This window comes from Dendropsophus ebraccatus, chromosome 4 (genome assembly GCF_027789765.1).
Source record: "Dendropsophus ebraccatus isolate aDenEbr1 chromosome 4, aDenEbr1.pat, whole genome shotgun sequence".
In the NCBI taxonomy this organism is placed as follows: Eukaryota; Metazoa; Chordata; class Amphibia; order Anura; family Hylidae; genus Dendropsophus; species Dendropsophus ebraccatus.
Genome location: NC_091457.1, coordinates 80,922,112 through 80,941,862, shown reverse-complemented (window position 1 = coordinate 80,941,862; position 19,751 = coordinate 80,922,112). Strand labels below are relative to the sequence as shown.

General features: G+C 44.0%; 1 long non-coding RNA gene across 2 annotated transcripts in view; it reads right to left on the bottom strand.

Moving 5' to 3' along the window:
* Window positions 1-2,202: 2,202 nt before the first annotated feature.
* The window catches only part of LOC138789753 (uncharacterized), a 30,950-nt gene continuing 13,401 nt past the window's right edge, over window positions 2,203-19,751 (bottom strand). For both annotated transcript variants that reach the window (XR_011362785.1, XR_011362786.1), the window contains exon 3: window positions 2,203-2,447. This is a non-coding gene — a long non-coding RNA (uncharacterized lncRNA). The remainder of the gene's footprint in view (window positions 2,448-19,751) is intronic.

Below are 19,751 nucleotides of genomic sequence, written 5' to 3'. Positions count from 1 at the left end.
ACAGTGTAGATAATATGAGTGAATCCTCCACTATGACATTCATACATCCTAAGGCTATGTTCACACAATGTAATTGAATGGGGGAAAACTACATCCGTAGTTTCAAGATCCATTAATTTACATTAAGCTCAATAGAACAACGGACTTGCTGTGCACACTATGAAGAACACAACGGCTGTAGTTCTAGAGTGTCGTACAAATAATTGGCATGTCAATATTTGCAGCTGTTTGGAAATAACAGGCGCAAATAATTAAAAGTTAACACACTGTCTGGCTGTCATGCCAACGGTACTGTGCATGGAAGTTAATGGTTAATTGCTTTCCAGACACACCCATACGGGCAGCAGGCTACAATGGGCTTTGAATAATGTTCCTCTGGCTGATAATGCAGTATCGGCCAGAGGAACCCGTTCAACAACGGACGCTGTTTTACAGTGTGTGAACATAACCTAAAAAGCATACTGACATTAGTTGTCCTAATGGGACCAAATGAATGTTTCTCTTGGAGGAGGTACCATAAAGGCATGTGGAGCCATTTCAGGCTTCTTGACCACTGTCAGTGCAGAGCAGGGTGCTGGCTGGCTGCATTGTCCTTAAAACACATCATTGGTGGTGTGGTGGCAGTGATCAGGCTTCCCCTAATGTGATCAGGGAAGCTAGTTACCTTTATAAAAAAAAAAACCTCTCTAGATCTAGAACCCTTACCTCACTTCCTAAAAGAGATTTCTGATGCTTTTAACAGTGTCTCCAACTTCAAAGTCAATACCACTAAATCAGAATTACTAAATATTTTTTTGTCACCTCATCATACAAGCTCTAACGCAATCTACCTTCTTCCACTGGGCATCACACACCATAAAATATCTAGGCGTTAATCTCTTGATATCTTGGCAGACCTCTATCAGCTAAATGACGCAACTATTGAAGAAATATGACTTCCTCTTAATTTCTTGGCTAGGGAGAAAAAAAACCTCTTGAAAACGTACATACTCCCCAAAATCCTTTACATGTTGCAGAAATGATACCCATCTTCCTCCCTGTTTTTTTATAGTATCCACAGCATATTTTCCCACTTCTTGTGGAAGGGCAAAATACCTCACACATGCTACTTACACAACTTCCCAAGAGAGGTTGTATTGGATTACCTGACATTCAGACATACTACAAGATAGTACACTTGAGTAAATGGTTAAACTTGGCAACACCAGTTTCTGCCTCTCCAAATTCTCCATCCTTCCCCCAATCTACTGCAAATCTAGCTTATGGAGTTTCACAACATGATCTGTGGATGCCATCTCCAAGAATGATGAATGACCTTCTATTACCCTGGACACTCAAAGGAGTTGTCAAGATGTGGAGGAGTTTGGCAAATAAATTGATCCTGCTTCCATCGGTGGTTATGCCTGCCTCACTGGTTTTTCTGGGTATTCCCGGGAGAGCTTCAGGAGAATGACAGAGGCTCTGGAAGTACCCGAAGCCTCTGTCATTCTTCCAAAGCTCTCCTGGCAGTCGAGCGTCTCGGCTGCTCAGGAGAGCTTTGGAGATCCCCAGCTCAGTCAGTGTACGTCACACTGCTTGTGCCAGGAACGGGACAGAAGATGTGCAGAGGCCGGGAACGGACTCCAGGTGAGTAAACAGTTTTTTGTTTTTTATTATAGTGGTCACCCCATACGGTTGGGATGCGGACATTTTTGAGCCCCACCATTGTATTAGGAGACCATACCTGGCATATAAGACGACCCCTGACTTCTAAAAAGAATTTTCGGGGTTAAAAAGTCTTCTTATACGCTGGAAAATACAGTACAATGCAAGATAATTTTTTTTTTGGGAGCATTTCAGATCACCACAATTCTTTTCTCTAAATCAATGTACTGGGACCATTGTTTGCGGCACTGGTGACCCGCCAGATTCCCTTTACAGGTTAAAGGAAAATATGCAATATGGCGGGGAGCAGGGTTAACTGATTAGGATCCCCTTTTTTGCCACAGAGAACAGCTGCTCTTGAAGACCTAACCTAGTCATGCATTACAATGTATACCCTTCCTTTGAACAGCTAACTGGCGATACTACATTTCCCTTGTAGTGGCCAGTGCAGGAGAATTGGATGACCAGGCAATTTAAAAGCTCATCATCCATGAATACTAAAAGCAGAAACTCTTTACATCTATGGCCAGCTTTACCCAATGACAAATCACAAGACAATGACACAAACACACATCAATTTAATGAAGACAGCCATATCATTACATAACCATAGGCACAATCACCCCTTTTAGCAAGCTATATAACTTGTTGTTGCACTGTGTTAAAAAAAACAAAAAAAAAACACATTACAAATTAAATGTTAAATTTTTTCTCTTTTCTTTTTTCTAAACTCTTTCGCCGGTCTCTGAACTGATGCTTACATTTTCATTCAGCACAAACCCAGTTTGGACAGGCTTTAAACTCTGCAGTAGGGAGAAGTATGGAGAAGACAAAAGAGTTACTAAACATCTTCCAAACATACAAACCCAAGTGATAAACAGAACAGAACATTGTTAGAGGGCAGCTCACATATCAGAAACCTAAAAGCTGCAGAATGGAAAGAATGCACACAACCAACTTCACATTTCTACATAAGTTGTTTAGAAAAAAAAAAAAAAAATTATATATATATATATATATATATATATATATATAAAATGTATTCTTTTATTTTTTTTAGTAAGCCCTTTACCTAGGCTGCATCATTTTAAGGAGAGGAAATAGGTACAATTTTGATCTGTAAGGCCATGTTCACACAATGTATGTTTTGCTCACTCCAGCTGGCTAGAGCAGGATAAATTGAGAACATAGTGGGGCCCCGCAGACATAGGTGCCTGTGTGGCCTCCTGCTAGTCTTCCCTCTTTTTCGATACTGAAATAATAAATGTATTCCACCCAGGGTAGCAGGAGAGCAAGGCCTAGCACTGGAGGTACAGGCACTGTAATGCTTATCTTGATCTGGCCACAGCTACGATCAGTAAAATCAATGTAGAAAATAAAGAGATAAAATGATTATTAAAATGCTTGTTGGACAGCATTCCCAGCAGTGTAACTTGAAGCCAGTGGGTCCTAGTGCAAAATCTGTCACAGGTCCCTTCTACCTATAATGTTTTACATCATAAAGCTTGAGGCTCCTGGGTCCAGGTGCAAACGCACCCTTTGCCCCACCTATAGGTGTTACTCCGCTGCCTCTGAAGAGAAAAATTCTCTTTTGAAAAAGTTTCTTTCAGAAAGCTTTTCTTTCTCACAACCTTCTCAAGGATACGATCAAGGAATAAGTGAAAGCTAGATTCCCTCAAAATAGAATGGTTTACAGTTTAGTTTTAGGAGTCTCACCTGACCAGTACTTAAACAAGAGCTCCAAGAGTTAGCAAGAACTATAGGAATTGAGAAGACCATTTTCTCATAAGAGGTTTTTACTTTTAGGGTGCCTTCACACCTACCGGATCTGCAGCGGATCTCACTTCTGCGGATTCGCAGCGAGATCAGCTGTGGATCCAGTATCAATTCACCCCTATGATAGCACATACTTGCAGCAAGATTGACATCCCGCTGTGAATATGTGCTTTAACCCCCCGCTGTCCGCAGCCCCGCCACATCCCCCATCCATGGCTGCATTAGCCTATCCCTGGCCGCATCCAGCAGCCCGCATCCCCCCATCCCCGGCTGCATCCCCCCATCCCGCAGCCCGCCGCCGGAAGCTAACTTTTTTTTTTTTTTGCCTCCCATGACCATGTCACAGGAGAGATAGTCAATTACAGTAACTTTTTTCACGTCCTCGTATATTTTAGTTAGTTAAGTTAATGATTCTGACTCCTGAAACTTGCTGTAATCCTTAGATACGGTCGGGGGTGAAGGGCTTGGCAGTGTTGTGCTCCACTTTCCAGCTGGCAAGGACATCCAATTAGTTTGCTCCATAGATTAATGAAGCGAACAAGATGGTTTACAAATTGACCCCCCCCCCCCCCCCCCTTATATCTCAGGATCACAGCGTGGCTCAGAAGCAAGACCTGAAAAATTAGTAACTTTTGACATGTTTGAAGATGTACAAAAATTACTGCAAAGCTTTAAATGCCTTTGTAAGTGACATTTAAAAGGTGAAAGGGGTATTCCCATTTTAACATAGTTAAACATTAAAGTGTCCTTGCCATGGCTTGACATGTCAAAAGTTTTGATCGGTCTAGTTCAGAGTTGGGAGAAGACTGCACTAAGCACATTCCTCTCCCAGCTATGCGTCACATGATCAGTCAGGCTCATGGATGCCTAAGGAGCCCAACCTATTACGCTGACAAAGAGCAAGAAGAGGGCGCATTGCAACGTGAACCTCTCCCCGCTCATTCTTACAATTGGTATAGGTCTGAACACTCAGACCCGAATCAAAACTTTTGACATTTCTCTAGGACATGTCAAAATTTTCTATGACTGTGACACTTTAAATCTTCCTTTTTTTTATTTTGGGGATGACATTTAGAGGGCCTCAGACCCAATTACTAGTTTTCCATACAGTTGTGGTCTTAAAGGGGAACTCCATATAAGGAAAAAAAATTCTATTTAAAGTACATTAAAAGTTATATAGATGTGTTTATATAATGTATTACCGTATCTGTACGGTTCTGCCACACTGGTAGCTGATAAAAATCAAGGAAGTGGCCTCTGTGCCAATTCACATTGTCTCCTGCTCCCTCTGCTCTCCCACCTTAGGAGACAAATATTCCATGCTTTACATCAAATATTCCATGTCTCATATTGCGTGTGTTTGCTGATGATGCAGACACAGGGCTGGGCGTGATGTCACAGGAGGCTAGGCTGGATCCCCCAATCCCCTGAGTGATTTACTATCTCTCACTGGCCAGAAGCAGCTGCTGCACTAATTTCACTGATTAAGCTTTTACAGGTAGAGAATACAGAGTGCTGTGTGGTGTTACAGGTAGAGAATATAGTGTGCTGTTAGAGGTAGAGAATACAGCGTGCTGTGTGGTGTTACAGGTAGAGAATACAGCGTGCTGTGTGGTGTTACAGGTAGAGAATACAGCATGCTGTGTGGTGTTACAGGTAGAGAATACAGCGTGCTGTGTGGTGTTACAGGTAGAGAATACAGCGTGCTGTGTGGTGGTACATGTAGAGAATACAGTGAGCTGTGTGGAGTTACAGGTAGAGAATACAGCGTGCTGTGTGGTGTTACAGGGAGAGAATACAGCGTGCTGTGTGGTGTTACAGGGAGAGAATACAGCGTGCTGTGTGGTGTTACAGGTAGAGAATACAGCGTGCTGTGTGGTGTTACAGGTTGTAACTGTGTGCTGTGTGGGTGGGACACCAATGAAATGATTAAGTACTGCAAAAAATTCAGTAACACAATGAAACTGCAATGTGTGAACACAGCTAGATGTTCTGCAACAAATTTGGGCGGGGAATTGGCAGGGTGGAGGATTGTGATGAACAGCTAAGGGAAAGTATTGCATTCTGGAACCAGTACTGCATTATGGGAACTGCTCAACCAGGAAGAACACAATACAGAACAAACACCCCCCCCCCCCCCCCCCCAAAAAAAAAAAAAAAAAAAAATGGATTTTTGGTAGTTTTAAAACTGGGATGGATAGGTAAGTTATGACATATGCTTCTGCATAAGTTTCATTTTTTTAAACCTCTACCTGGAGCTCCCCTTTAAGATACAATATTTTCAACATACGATGGTCATCCTAGAACCAAATAATATTGCAACTTGAGGGACCACTGTATATAATTAGTCCAACAACTGCACAGTAACGGTCAGTAACCTAAACAACTAGCTGCCAACAAACAGGAAAAGTATAGGCATATCGGAAGGAGGCAAGTTTGCTAAATGAACTGAATATCCAGAAAAGAGATTTAGTTTCAGGCAGGCTGTTAGCGGTAGCTCTCTACTGCTGAACGATGTGAATGATGTACCAGTATGTCTGATGGGTTAAGGCGTTAACTACGCTCTAATTCCTATTCTTGAATGCAATTATATGTAATGCATGTGTATATTTATTTTATCTTTTCAGTCTTGTTACCATTTATCTCCATTTGCAGTTTTGCCAAGACAACTTAACCCATTGTACAGAAAATATGTCCCTTTAACATATCCCTAGCTGTTTCTGTGTGATCAAAGTAGATAGGAGTGCAGCTCCTGTGACAGGCCAGTTTGATGCAGATCTCTCTATGGATTTGCCTGGGATGGGGGTTGAGGTTTAGGTTATCATAAAGCAGGAGTGATGGGATTATGGATTGCCTTCTAGAATCGTTATAAATTAACAGCACATGGGCAGCTTCCTTTGACAGCTCTTTGATGTCTCGGTTCAGCAGGATATATATCAAACCACAAAGGGAATTTTTAGCTATTTATCATTAACTGCAGCCTACCAGTTCTCATCATTGAAATCACCTTCTTCTTTAACCCCTCTACTATGCGGAAGTCAAACTTACTGCAAAAGTTTTGAGACTGAGAAAGAAATAGTATAGTATGCAACATACAATATTAATTTTAGATTTGTTTTTCAAAAACAAATTAACCCTTTCTATGATTCTGAACTGATGAGCCCTGAGAGAGGACTGAAAGGAAGTATTCTAAACCAGTATGATGTGTTAACATAGTAATTTAATAGATTGTTCTATTGGTTGACTTAAGGAAGTATACACAAATGGGATATTTAAAGCATACTTAGGATATAACCTTAAAGGGGTACTCCAGTGCTGATAAAAATAAAATAAAAAAAGTCTTTGAATTTCCCGCTGTTTGGAGTTTCAGGAACCTGCAGTTTGCCTTCATTTTTTCTTCACTTCCTGGTTTGGGCTTTCCCATTATGCACTGTGTCTCCTGTAATGTCTGACTCCATAGAACTGTTAGATGGCTTACATTTTGCTCAGCCAATCAGAGCTGAGCAACCTGAGTCATCTGGCAAAGGGAGGCTGGCTTAACAGGGCTAAGACCAGTTTCCCTCTGGATTATGTCATTGTCACAAAATGGCTGCCAAAGAAAAGCCTGGGGTCAACAGTCATTAGGTAAGAATAAGTTTACTGGTGGGGAATTAAGGGGGCAGATAGGTGATTGAAGCATTTGGAAAGAAGATTTTCGCTGGAGTTCCCCTTCAAGTGTCCCTTAGATGTGGGTGCCACCTATAAGACAGAGAACCCTACAGCCTATTTGTGGCCGCTGTAGGTGGTTAGGAAGCCAAAAACAGCTAAAGCTGGCTAACGCGCCTCCTCTTGGATAGATGGACATGTCTATCCTTCAGCGTGGAGGGAGGAGGTGAGCAAGCCTTCCATAGACTGTCATTATGATAAGAATTAGGAATTCCGCCAGTTTTGCCCCCATGAACGGAGCCTAATCAGAGTTACCCCACAAACTACATTGTTAGCATATCTATTGGAGTTTTGTAAAAATGTAGCTTGCAGGCTATGCCATTAAAGGGGTACTCCAGATTGAAGGGCTGGGAAGGGGGTAGATGAAAGCAATGACATCCACTTACCTCCCCAATTCTAGCGCTGGGTCCCACATTGCACTGTTCCGGTTAATGGTCTTTCTGGTCTATGATGCGGCTTGATATAGTACGCCCGTGCACTCAGTATTCTTTGGTGCTGGTTGTGTAATAAATCATAAGTAGAATGTGTATCAACCGCACTCGACTCCAGAAGTTAATTGCTTAACCTCTTAGGGACATATGACGTACCCGTACGTCATATGTCCCCGAGAGGTGTTCAGAGCTGGGCCACGCGGCGACCCCGCTCTGAGCCGCGTTCCTGGGTGCCGCGTGTAGCCTGGGGCTGCGGCTATTAGCAGGCACGGTCCGATTGCAGTTCCCGCTAATCAGGTAATCGGAGGCAGCTGTCAAAGTAGACAGCTGCATCCGATTACCGTATGCAGCCGTTTCCTGGTGTCTAGTGGCGGAGATGGCTCCTCCGGGACGTTGTCCCGGAGAAGCGATCCCTGTGTCTGTTACCTGCCGGGGTCTCCGCCAAAATGGCACTGACCCCGGCTCGGCACTTGGTTGTCTTCGGCTGCAGCAGCCGAAAGCAATCAAGTGCCGATCTCATCGATCTATGCTGTTTAACTATATACAGCATAGATCAATGGGAGATCAGAGTGCATATACTAGAAGTCCCCCAGGGGGGCTTCTAGTATATGTGTAAAAAAAAAAATAAAAAAAAAAAATAAAATGTTGTTAATAAAAAGCCCCCTCCCCTAATAAAAGTCTGAATCACCCCCCTTTCCCCATGTGTTAAATAAAAATAAACAAAACAAACATGTTTGGTATCGCCGCGTGCGTAATCCCCAAACAATTAATCACATTCCTGATCTTGCACGGTAAATGGCGTAAGCGCCAAAAAAATCCCAAAGGGCAAAATTGCGCATTTTTGGTCGCATTAAATAAAAAAAAATGTAATAAAAAGTGATCAAAAAGTCGTATATGCGCAATCAAGGTAGCGATAGAAAGAACACATCAAGGCGCAAAAAATGACACCTCACACAGCCCCATAGACCAAAGGATAAAACGCTAGAAGTATGGGAATGGAGCAATTTTAAGGAACATATATTTGTTAACAATGATTTGAATTTTTTACAGGCCATCAGATAAAAGAAAAGTTATACATGTTACATATCGTTGTAATCGTAACGACTTGTTTTACCCCAGGGCGAATGGCGTAATAACAAATACCCCCCCAAATAAAAGAAATGCGTTTTTTTATTTCACCACACTTTGAATTTTTTCCTGGTTTCGCAGTGTACTTTATGCAAAAATTCAGCCTGTCATTGCAAAGTACAATTGGTGACGAAAAAATAAGGGCTCATGAGTGTTTCTAGGTGGAAAAATGCAAGTGCTATGGCCTTTTAAACACAAGGAGGAAAAAATGAAAACGCAAAAACGAAAATTGGCCCCGTCCTTAGGGGATTGAAGTGTCACTGCCGTGAATTTTTTTTTTTTTTTTGCAGAAATCAATAGTCCAGGCAATTTTAAGAAACTTTGTAATTGGGTTTATTAGCCGAAAAATGAATTTTTATTATGAAAAAGCAGTTTGACGCTCTCCCTCTGTCTTCATTGTTCTCCTATGGAGAGAGAGAAAAATAAGAAACCAAAACAGGACAACAAAGAGTTAATTAAAAGCTACAACACGCGCTCTCTCTCCTCTGACAGTCACCACTGAGCTATCTGACCTCTGAATAGCCCTCTGAATAGCTCCCCTTCTGAGGAATCCATTGTTCTCTGTTTTCTGCTGTTGCCATTTTTGCTCCGTCTCTTTTCCCCTCCTCCCCTCTTCGTAGAACAAACCGGATGCGTCTGATTGAGATGTGCTGATTCTGACCAGTAGATGACAGAAAGGAGAGGAGGAGGAGGGGGGGGACGACGACGAGGATTTTTAAATGCAGATAATGGCATATTTGCCTAATAAACCTAATTACAAAGTTTCTTAACCCCTTAGTGACCGCCGATACGGCTTTCTACGGCGGTCACTAATGGGCCTTATTCTGCTGCCATCAGCTTTTTACGGCGATGGCAGAGAATAAGGCTGCGGGGCCGGGACGGCCCCCACCCCATCCCCCCGGCTACCGGAGGTAGCTGAGGGGTTGGGGCAGTGTGTGAGGTCCGTCCCGGCCCCCCCCCTTACCGACGGCCGCCGCTATAACGTTAATAGCGGCGATCGTCGGTAAGTGAGAGTACCGGTGCCGCCGCCACCTTTCATCTCCCCCCGCCGTGAATCTACGGCGGGGGGAGATGAAATAAGTATCCCCCAGACCTCAGATCAGCCCCCCCTAGTGCCCCGATAACTAACCCCCCTCCCCCGGCGGCCATCATTTCCAAGATGGCCGCCGCTATCGCTGTGAACCGACTAACGTCGGTTCACAGCGATTAAAAGGTTAAAATGAATGAAAGCCCCATGCTCTCCGCCACCGGAGGTAGCGGAGAGCATGGGGCAGTCATCGGGGACCCCCCTGTGGGGTCCCGGTACAAGCGATCAGCAGTATATACTATATACCGCTGATCGCTTGTGCCATGTGCTCCCGGCACTTTTTATCCCCTGTCACCATGAATGATTGGTGACAGGGGATAAAAAGTGATGTCCCCCCACCCCCCAAGTCGCCCCCCAACCCCCCTGTCACCCCCGTCCCCCAGTCACCCCCCCTTCCCCATTTACTCACCGGATCCACGGAGCTCCTTCCTCCTCGACGTCCTGGCTGGTTATGAAGTGCGCATGCGCTTCACAACCAGCCAACTCTGAAAATTTAAAGTGACAGAGACCAATTTGGTCTCTGTCACTGAACTATGATTACTGAGATAGAAAATATCACAGTAATCATAGTAATACAGTGAAAATGAATATGTAAAGTACAAAAAGTGACAAACATACAAAAAAATAAAACACACACTTTTTATTATAGTAATAATTGCAGTTTACTCCCAAATTACCCCTAACCCCTCCCCAGATTACCCGTAACCACCGCACGTTGCCCGTAACCACCGCACAATGTCCGTAACCACCGCACGTTGCCCGTAACCACCGCACGTTGTCCGTAACCACCGCACGTTGCCCGTAACCACCGCACGTTGCCCGTAACCACCGCACGTTGCCCGTAACCACCGCAAATTGCCAGTGACCCCCTCCAGATTGCCCGTAACCACCCCAAATTACATGTACCCACCCCAGATTACCTATAAGCACTTCAGTTTATCAGTAACAATCCCAGATTGTCTGTAACCCTTCCAGGTTGCACATAACCCCCCCAGGTTCCCCGTAATCATGCCAGATTACATGTAACCCCCCCAGATTGCACATAACCACTGCGCGTTGCCTCTGACCACGCCACAATGCCTCTGACCACGCCACGATGCCTCTGACCACGCCACAATGCCTCTGACCACGCCACAATGCCTCTGACCACCGCACGTCGCCTCTGACCACCGCACGTCGCCTCTGACCACCGCACCTTGCCTCTGACCACCCCAAATTGCCAATGACCCCCTCCAGATTGCGGTGCCCATGTCAGATTACAGGTACCCACCCCAGATTGCCTATAAGAACTTCAGTTTATCCGTAACCACCCCACATTGCCCGTAACCACCCCACGTTGCCCGTAACCACCCCAGATTGTCAGTAAGCACTGCAGGTTGCGCGTAACCACCCCACGTTGCCCGTATCCACCTCAGATTGTCTGTAAGCACTGCAGGTTGCCCGTAACCAGCCAACGTTGCCTGTAACCACCCCAGATTGTCTGTAAGCATTGCAGGTTGCCCGTAACCACCCCACGTTGCCCGTATCCACCCCAGATTGTCTGTAAGCACTGCAGGTTGCCCGTAACCACCCCACGTTTCCCGTAACCATCCCAGATTGTCTGTAAGCACAGCAGGTTGCCCGTAACCAGCCCACGTTGCCCGTTACCAGCCCACGTTGCCTGTAACCACCCCATGTTGCCTGTAACCAGCCCACGTTGCCTGTAACCACCCCACGTTGCCTGTAACCACCCCACGTTGCCGTAACCACAGCAGGTTGCCCGTGACCACCACACGTTGCCCATAACCACCACACATTGCCCGTAACCACCCCGCGTTGCCTGTAACCACCCCACGTTGCCTGTAACCACCCCAGGTTGCCGTAATCACAGCAGGTTGCCCGTGACCACCCCATGTTGTCCGTAACCACCCCAGATTACCTGTAACCACCTCAGGTTGCCCATAACCACCCCTGGTTGCTTGTAACCACCCCACATTACCTGTAATCTAATTTTTTTTATCTTATTTTAGTAACTGCGCTATTCTAATAACCATTACTAGCTGCGGTTTTGCTCCTGTAAATCGGCGCTCCTTCCCTTCTGAGCCCTGCTGTGTGCCCATACAGTGGTTTATGCCCACATATGGGGTACCGTTGTACTCAGGAGAACCTGCGTTACAGATTTTGGGGTACGTTTTCTCTCCTGTTCCTCGTCAAATTGAGAAATTTCAAACTAAACCAACATATTATTGGAAAAATTCGAGTTTTTCATTTTTACTGGCCAATTTTGAATACTTTCCTCTAATACCTGTGGGGTAAAAATGGTCACCACACCCCAAGATGAATTCTTTGAGGGGTGCTCTTTCCAAGATGTGGTGACTTTTGGGGGGAATCTATTCTGCTGACACTACAGGGGCTCAGCAAACGCACCTGGCGCTCAGAAACTTCTTCAGAAAAATCTGCACTGAAAATGCTAATTGGCGCTCCTTCCCTTCTGAGCCCGGCTGTGTGCCCATGCAGTGGTTTATGCCCACATATGGGGTACCGTTCTACTCAGGAGAACCTGTGTTACATATATTGGGGTGACATTTCTCTCCTGTTCCTCGTGAAATTGAGAAATTTCAAACTAAAGGAACATATTATTGGAAAAATTCGAGTTTTTCATTTTTACTGTCTACTTTTGAATACTTTCCTCAAATACCTGTGGGGTCAAAATGCTCACCACACCCCAAAATAAATTCTATGAGGGGTGCACTTTCCAAAATGGAGTGACTTATGGCGAGATTTTACTCCGCTAGCACTACAGGGGCGCTGCAAACGCACCTGGCGCTCAGAAACTTCTTCAGCAAAATCTGCATTGAAAAAGCTAATTGGCGCTCCTTCCATTTTGAGCCCTCCTGTGTGCCCATGCAGTGGTTTACGCCCACATATGGGGTACCATTGTACTCAGGAGAACCTGCGTTACAAATTTTGTGGTACTTTTTTCCTCTTGTTCCTCGTGAAATTGAGAAATTTCAAACTAAAAGAACATAATATTGGAAAAATTTGAGTTTTTCATTTTTACTGTCTACTTTTGAATACTTTCCTCTAATACCTGTGGGGTCAAAATGGTCACCACACACCAAGATGAATACTTTGAGGGGTGCACTTTCCAAAATGGAGTGACTTTTGGGGGGGTTCTATTCTGCAGACACTACAGGGGCTCTGCAAACGCACCTGGCGCTCGGAAACTTCTGCAGCAAAATCTGCATTGAAAAAGCTAATTGGCGCTCCTTCCCTTCTGAGCCCTCCTGTGTGCCCATGCAGTGGTTTATGCCCACATATGGGGTACCATTGTACTCAGGAGAACCTGCGTTACAAATTTTGGGGTACTTTTTTCCTCTTGTTCCTCGTGAAATTGAGAAATTTCAAACTAAACGAACATATTATTGGAAGAATTCAAGTTTTTCATTTTTACTGTCTTCTTTTGAATACTTTCCTGTAATACCTGTGGGGTCAAAATGGTCACCACACACCAAGATGAATTCTTTGAGGGGTGTACTTTCCAAAATGGGGTGACTTATGGGGGGTTTTCTCTCTGCTGACACTACAGGGGCTCTGCAAACGCACCTGGCGCTCAGAAACTTCTTCAGCAAAATCTGCATTGGAAAAGCTAATTGGCGCTCCCTTCCTTCTGAGCCCTGCTGTGTGCCCATACAGTGGTTTACGCCCACATATGGGGTACCGTTGTACTCAAGAGAACCTGCATTACAAATTTTGGGGTGCTTTTTGTCTCATATTCCTTTTGAAAATGAGAAACTTTAATCTAAACGTATATATTATTGGAAAATTTAAATTTTCAATTTTTTTACTGCCTAATTGTGAATACTTTCCTCCAGCCCCTGTAGGGTTAAAATGCTCATTATACCCCTAGATTAATTCTTTAAGGTGTGTAGTTTCCAAAATGGGGTCACTTATGGGGGTTTTCAGGATACCAGACTTCTAAATCCATTTAAAAAAAGAACTGGTCCCTAAAAAAATCAGTTTCACGAAAATGTGATAATTTGCTGATAAATTTCTAAGCCCCATAACACCCTAAAAAAGTAAAATATGTTTACCAAATTATGCCAGAATAAAGAAGACATATTGGTAATGTGACTTAGTAACTAATTTATGTGCTACGACGTTCTTTTTTTAGAAGCAGAGAATTTCAAAGTTCATAAAATGCAAATTTTTTAAATTTTTCATGATATTTTGATGTTTTTCACAAAAAACACACAAAGTAGTGACCAAATTTTGCCACTAACATAAAGTGCCATATGTCACGAAAAAACAATCTCAGAATCGCTAGCATACGTTAAAGCATCACTGAGCTATGAGAGCATAAAGTGAGACAGGTCAGATTTTGAAAAATTAGCCTGGTCATTAAGGCCCAAACTAGCTGCAGCACAAAGGGGTTAAAATCACCTGTACTAAAAAAAAAAAAAAAAAAAAATTCACGACAGTGACTCTTTAACCCCTTAAGGACCAGAGCAAATTTTATGAATATGACCTGTGTCACTTTATTCATTAATAACTTTGGGATGCTTTTACCTATCCGGCTGATTCTGAGATTGTTTTCTCGTGACATATTGTACTTCACGTTTCTGGTAAATTAGAGTCGATACTTATAACGAATCTTTATGAAAAAAAAACAAAAAATAGCGTGAAAAATTGTGAAAAAAACATTTTTCCAACTTTAAAACTTTTCTGCTTATACAGAAAATGGTTATACCACATAAATTATATATTAAATAGCATTACAAACATGTCTACTTTATGTTGGCAGCATTTATTAAACTATCTTTAATTTTTTTAGACAATAGAAAGCTTAAAACATTAGCAGCAAATTTCCAAATTTTCTGTAAAATTTCAAAATCAGATATTTTTAGGGACCTGTTCAGGTTTAAAGTGTATTTGAGGGGACTGTATGTTAGAAAGCCCCACAAAGCATCCCATTTCAGAAACTGCACCCCCCAAACTCTGCAAAAGCACATCCAGAAAGTGTTTTAACCCTTTAGGGGAGTCACAGAAATAAAAGCTAAGTGTGTAAGAAATTTGAAAATTAAAATTTTCTGTGCAGAGATTTTATTGTAATCCAATATTTTTCATAATTATAAACCTATTACTAGAGAAATGCACCCCAATAATTATTGCCCCGTTTCTGCAGTTTATAGAAATACCCCATATGTGGCCCTATTGCGCTATTTGACGCAACCACAAGCCTCAGATATAAAGGAGCGCCTAGTGAATTTCAATGGCTCCGTTATATTTGTCATTTCTGACTGTACCACTTCAGGTTGGCAGAGGCTCTGGGGTGCCAAAACCTAAAAAACACCCCTAAAAGGGACACCATTTAGAAAACTACACCCCTCAAGGAATGTAACAAGGGGTGCGGTGAGCATCTGGACCCCACAGGTGCTTCACAGATTTTCCGAACAATATGGCGTGAAAAAAGACAAAAGTATTTTTTACACTAAAACGTTGTTCTAGCCTTCAATTTTTCATTTTCACAAAGGGATAAAAGGGAAAAAAAAAAACACAAAACATGTAGCGCAGTTTCTCCCGAGTACGGAAATACCCCACATGTGGACATAAAGTGCCAAGCGGGCGCAGCACGAGCCTCCAAAGGGAAGGAGCGCCAATTGGCTTTTGGAAGCTGGATTTCACTGGAATGGATTTCAAGGGCCATGTCGCATTTACAGAGCCCTCGTGCTGCCAAAACACTGGAAACACCCCACAAGTGACCCTATTCTGGAAACTACACCCCTTAAGGAATCTAACAAGGGGTGCAGTAAAATATGGATTTTTAATTTTTTCACTTTCACGGCACAAATGTGTCCGTCATCAAGGGGTCCATATCCTCATTGTACCCCTTGTTAGATTCCTTGAGGGGTGTAGTTTCCAGAATGGGGTCACTTGTGGGGGGTTTCCACTCTCTTGGCAGCACGAGGGATCTGTAAATGCGACATGGCGTTCATCATCCATTCTAGACAAATCCAATCTCCAAAATCCAAATGGCGCTCCTTCCCTTTGGAGGCTTGCCCTGTGCCCACATGGCACTTTATGTCCACATGTGGGGTATTTACGGACTCGGGGGAAATTGCTCTACACATTGTGGTTTTTTTCCTCTTTTAACTCCTTGTGAAAATGATAAATTCAAGGCTAGACCAACATTATAGTGTAAAAAATGTAATATTTCATTTTCACGCCACATTGTTCCACATTTGTGCCAGTCACCAGTGGGGTCCATATGCTTACTGCACCCCTTGTTACATTCCTTGAGGGGTGTAGTTTCCATAATGGGGTCACTTGTGGGGGGTTTCAACTGTCTTTGCAACAGAGGGGCCTTTTAAATGCAACACGGCCCCTCGAAATCCATTCCAGCCAAATCACGCCTCAAAAAACCAAATGGCGCTCCTTCCCTTTGGAGGCTTACCCTGCGACCGCATGGCGCTTTATGTCCACATGTGGGGTATTTTCGTACTTAGGGGAAATTGCTCTACACATTGTGTTTTTTTTTTATCTTTTAGCCCCTTGTGAAAATGAAAAAATCATGACAAGATCAATGTTAGAGTAAAAATAAAAAATAAATTACACTAAATGTTGGTCTAGCCTTGATTTTTTTCCATTTCCACAAGGGGTTAAAAAAGAAAATAAACGCAAAACGTATAGGGTAATTTCCCCTGAGTACGAAAATACCCCACATGTGGACATAATGTGCCATATGGGCACAGGGCAAGCCACCAAAGGGACAGAGTGCCATTTAGAGGCTGGAATGGAGGATGGAGGCCATGTTGCAATTACAAAGCTCCTGTGCTGCCAGGACAGTAGAAACCCCCCACAAGTGACCCCATTCTGGAAATTACACCCCATAAGGAATCTAACAAGGGGTGCAGTGAGCATATGGACCCCACTGGTAACAGGCACATATGTAGAACATGTGCCGTGAAAATAAATACCATTTTTTTCATTTTCACGTCCCAAATGTGGCCGTCACCAGGGGGCCATATCCCCGCTGCCCCCCTTGTTAGATTCCTTATGGGGTGTAGTTTCCAGAATGGGGTCACTTGGGGGGGGTCCTACTGTCCTGGCCGCACAGAGGCTTTGTAATTGCATTATGGCATCCTCTAATGGGAATGGCGGCCATACCTATTTAGCTGGGGAAAAAGGGACAATTCTAATTTATTTGGGGGTATTAAGCCAATTATTAGTTTATAAGGCTGAAAATGACAGGTGTCCATCAAACTCAACCTGTGTTGATCCAGAGAAAGGCAAAAAACCCTCGTAAGGCAGAAGACAGTAGCCTCATCAGTGGGAAAAAATTCCTTCCCGACTCCATAATGGCGATCAGAATAATCCCTGGATCAACGTGACCCCTGAAATAGAAATAAGAGACGGAATTTAGAAAATGTAGAACTCCGATGACGTGTGGTACGCCTTGAAGTGATCCAGTATGCAGAGGCCAGGGGGATCAGGACAGGTGTCACACTGGAAAATGGTGTCCTTCCTAATCCCCCTGTTACGCCACACTCTGCACTTCTTCTGGGTTCTCCTGTTTTCCAGTGTGGGGGACGTCACCTGGAAAATGTTGCCCTGGTGCGATACAGGGTCCTTCATATCCAGAAGCGCTGGGTCCGCTTCATGGCTGCTAAATATTAGGGCTCTACTACTGCTTCTAAAATATTTTAGGATCGTGCCGCAAGCTACAGTAGCTCAGGCAGCGAGGGACCGGAAGAGGGGGTGCTGGTATAAAAGTTATCCCCGTCCGGGTGGTAACCCTTATCCAGCAGTGGGAAGATCAGTTTCCGAACGATCTCCCCACTAACTCTGAGAAGGGGGGGGGGCAGGATTCGGGTGTCCCTTCCTTCATACACTCTAAGGGTACGTGCACACTGCGGAATGGCGAAGGATAACCCTTTGTGCATTCCGCAGCTGGCACCCACCGGCAGACTGATGCGGGCGGGCGTCTCCGTCCGTGTCAAAATCCGGAAAAAGACGACGCTGGAGCCGAAAAAAGCCGAAGGGGACCGCACAGAAGAAGCTGAAGACCCGAACAGAAGACGAGGGCGCCGCGAACCCGGAAGACGCCGATCAGGACCCCGGGACAGGTGAGTAATGTACAAATACCTGCTCTGGACCCCTCAGCTACCTAGCTGAGGTGTCCGGAGCAGGTATTTATTACTTTTAGGGACTTTGATCGCTGTGAACGACCGGCCGATACCGGCCGGCCTTCACGGCGATCGGGCCGGTGGCACCGTGACCACCATTACTTTTTACAGTAATGGCGGTCGGTGCCATCCTCGGATAGCACCGACCGCCATCTTTTTCCGGGTCATCGATGGCCCGGAAAGGTTCCGATCGCCGCTATTGGCTGATCTGAACTGATCAGCCAATAGCAGCGATCGTCGGCATGGGGGGGGGGGGGGGGGGGTTGACAACCCCCCATGCCGACAGGGAGAGATGGCCTGCAGTGTATTTCAGCAGGCCATCTCTCCCGATCGCATGCGGCCGGTCCGCGGTGCCATCTTAAAGGACCCGCGTACCGGTACGTCATGGGTCCTTAACTGACAGTGATCCATGACGTACCGGTACGTCATGGGTCCTTAAGAGGTTAACAGTGCCATCTTTTGCCGTATAAAACGCTTCTTCTCAGAGCAGAGAAGCATTTTATACGTGAAACGGCCGTCGCTCTGTTTATTTGTGGATAGTACCTGCTATTGATGTCTTCTATGTCCAAATAAAGCATCTTTTAACTGATTTTGGTGAGCTGCCGCACTTCATCTTATCCTTTTGTGCAAAAAAGTTTTAATGTACATACTATAAAAAAAAAAAAATTTATAAAACCTTACAGCTATTGGTCTTACTAGATGTCTTGCATTCTTATATACTTTCCCCAATATACCAAGCCTTTGCTCTATAGCTTTAGTAGTAAAGTCTATGAAAAGGCTTCTTTAATGTCAAACACCAGCTTTTCACATTTATTAATTTCTCCCTCTGCTTTAACGAGACAGGTGAAATCCCAGAGTAACAAGCAATCAGTCTAAAAATGTAGATATTCCTAACAGCACAAACTAGTCTATCACACATAGCTTTGGGTTTCTGCAAATGAACAAAGCTGACAGGTGGGATTCAAAGGTCCCCAATCCCCATCAATGGCCAAAGCCTTCCCTATTAAATTCTCTTCAGCAGGCTAGTGACAGTACTAAGATGCACAGTACAACAGCACCCTCTATAGGTGGTGGCCTCCAATCAGTTTAACCCATCCATCTTCTATTAACCTTGCCTCTGCCTGAATACTGTACATAAACTATTAATAGAGGACATGCATTGTAATTTGGCAGCCAGATGGTCCACATGAACACCCTTGACTATAAATAAACTGAAAGTTTAAATTGCAGCATTGGCTGTGTTTCCAGTCCTATGATGCACAATTAAATTCCCATTTATTTAATCCAGACAACGGCACATAATATTCTTTGAGGATAATTATTATTAAAAGTGAATAAATTGCAGGCATTTTATAACTATGGCATTAACCATAAGTCTCAATTAATGAACTGGGGTAATAGGGGCATATATAAGAAGATGGAGCAGAATGTGGAGTTCCCAACAGAGAAAAGCCTGGTAACAAAAAAAAAAAAAAAACACAACACTGGTAAGCATGCCAAGGAGATGTCAAATTTGTGGGTGATCCTATTCTTCTAGCTCAGCCTATTCCTGTGGCTGCCAAGGGGGCGATGCCTAGATGACAATACAAAGGACCGGGGCCTATGGTGTTAGTGTGGGCGGGGCCAAGGGGTGCTGCGCCCGTAAAGCCCCGCCCAGATGGCATAATCCAACGATAAAAAGGCATTTTTCACTGGACCAAGGACCAAAAAATGTATTATAAAGTAAAGTATGAAAACTACAGAATTTAGGCTTTATAGCTGCGTAGAGAGGTCCTTATATAGAACGGATGTGACAGTATCACTTTAAAGCTTGAA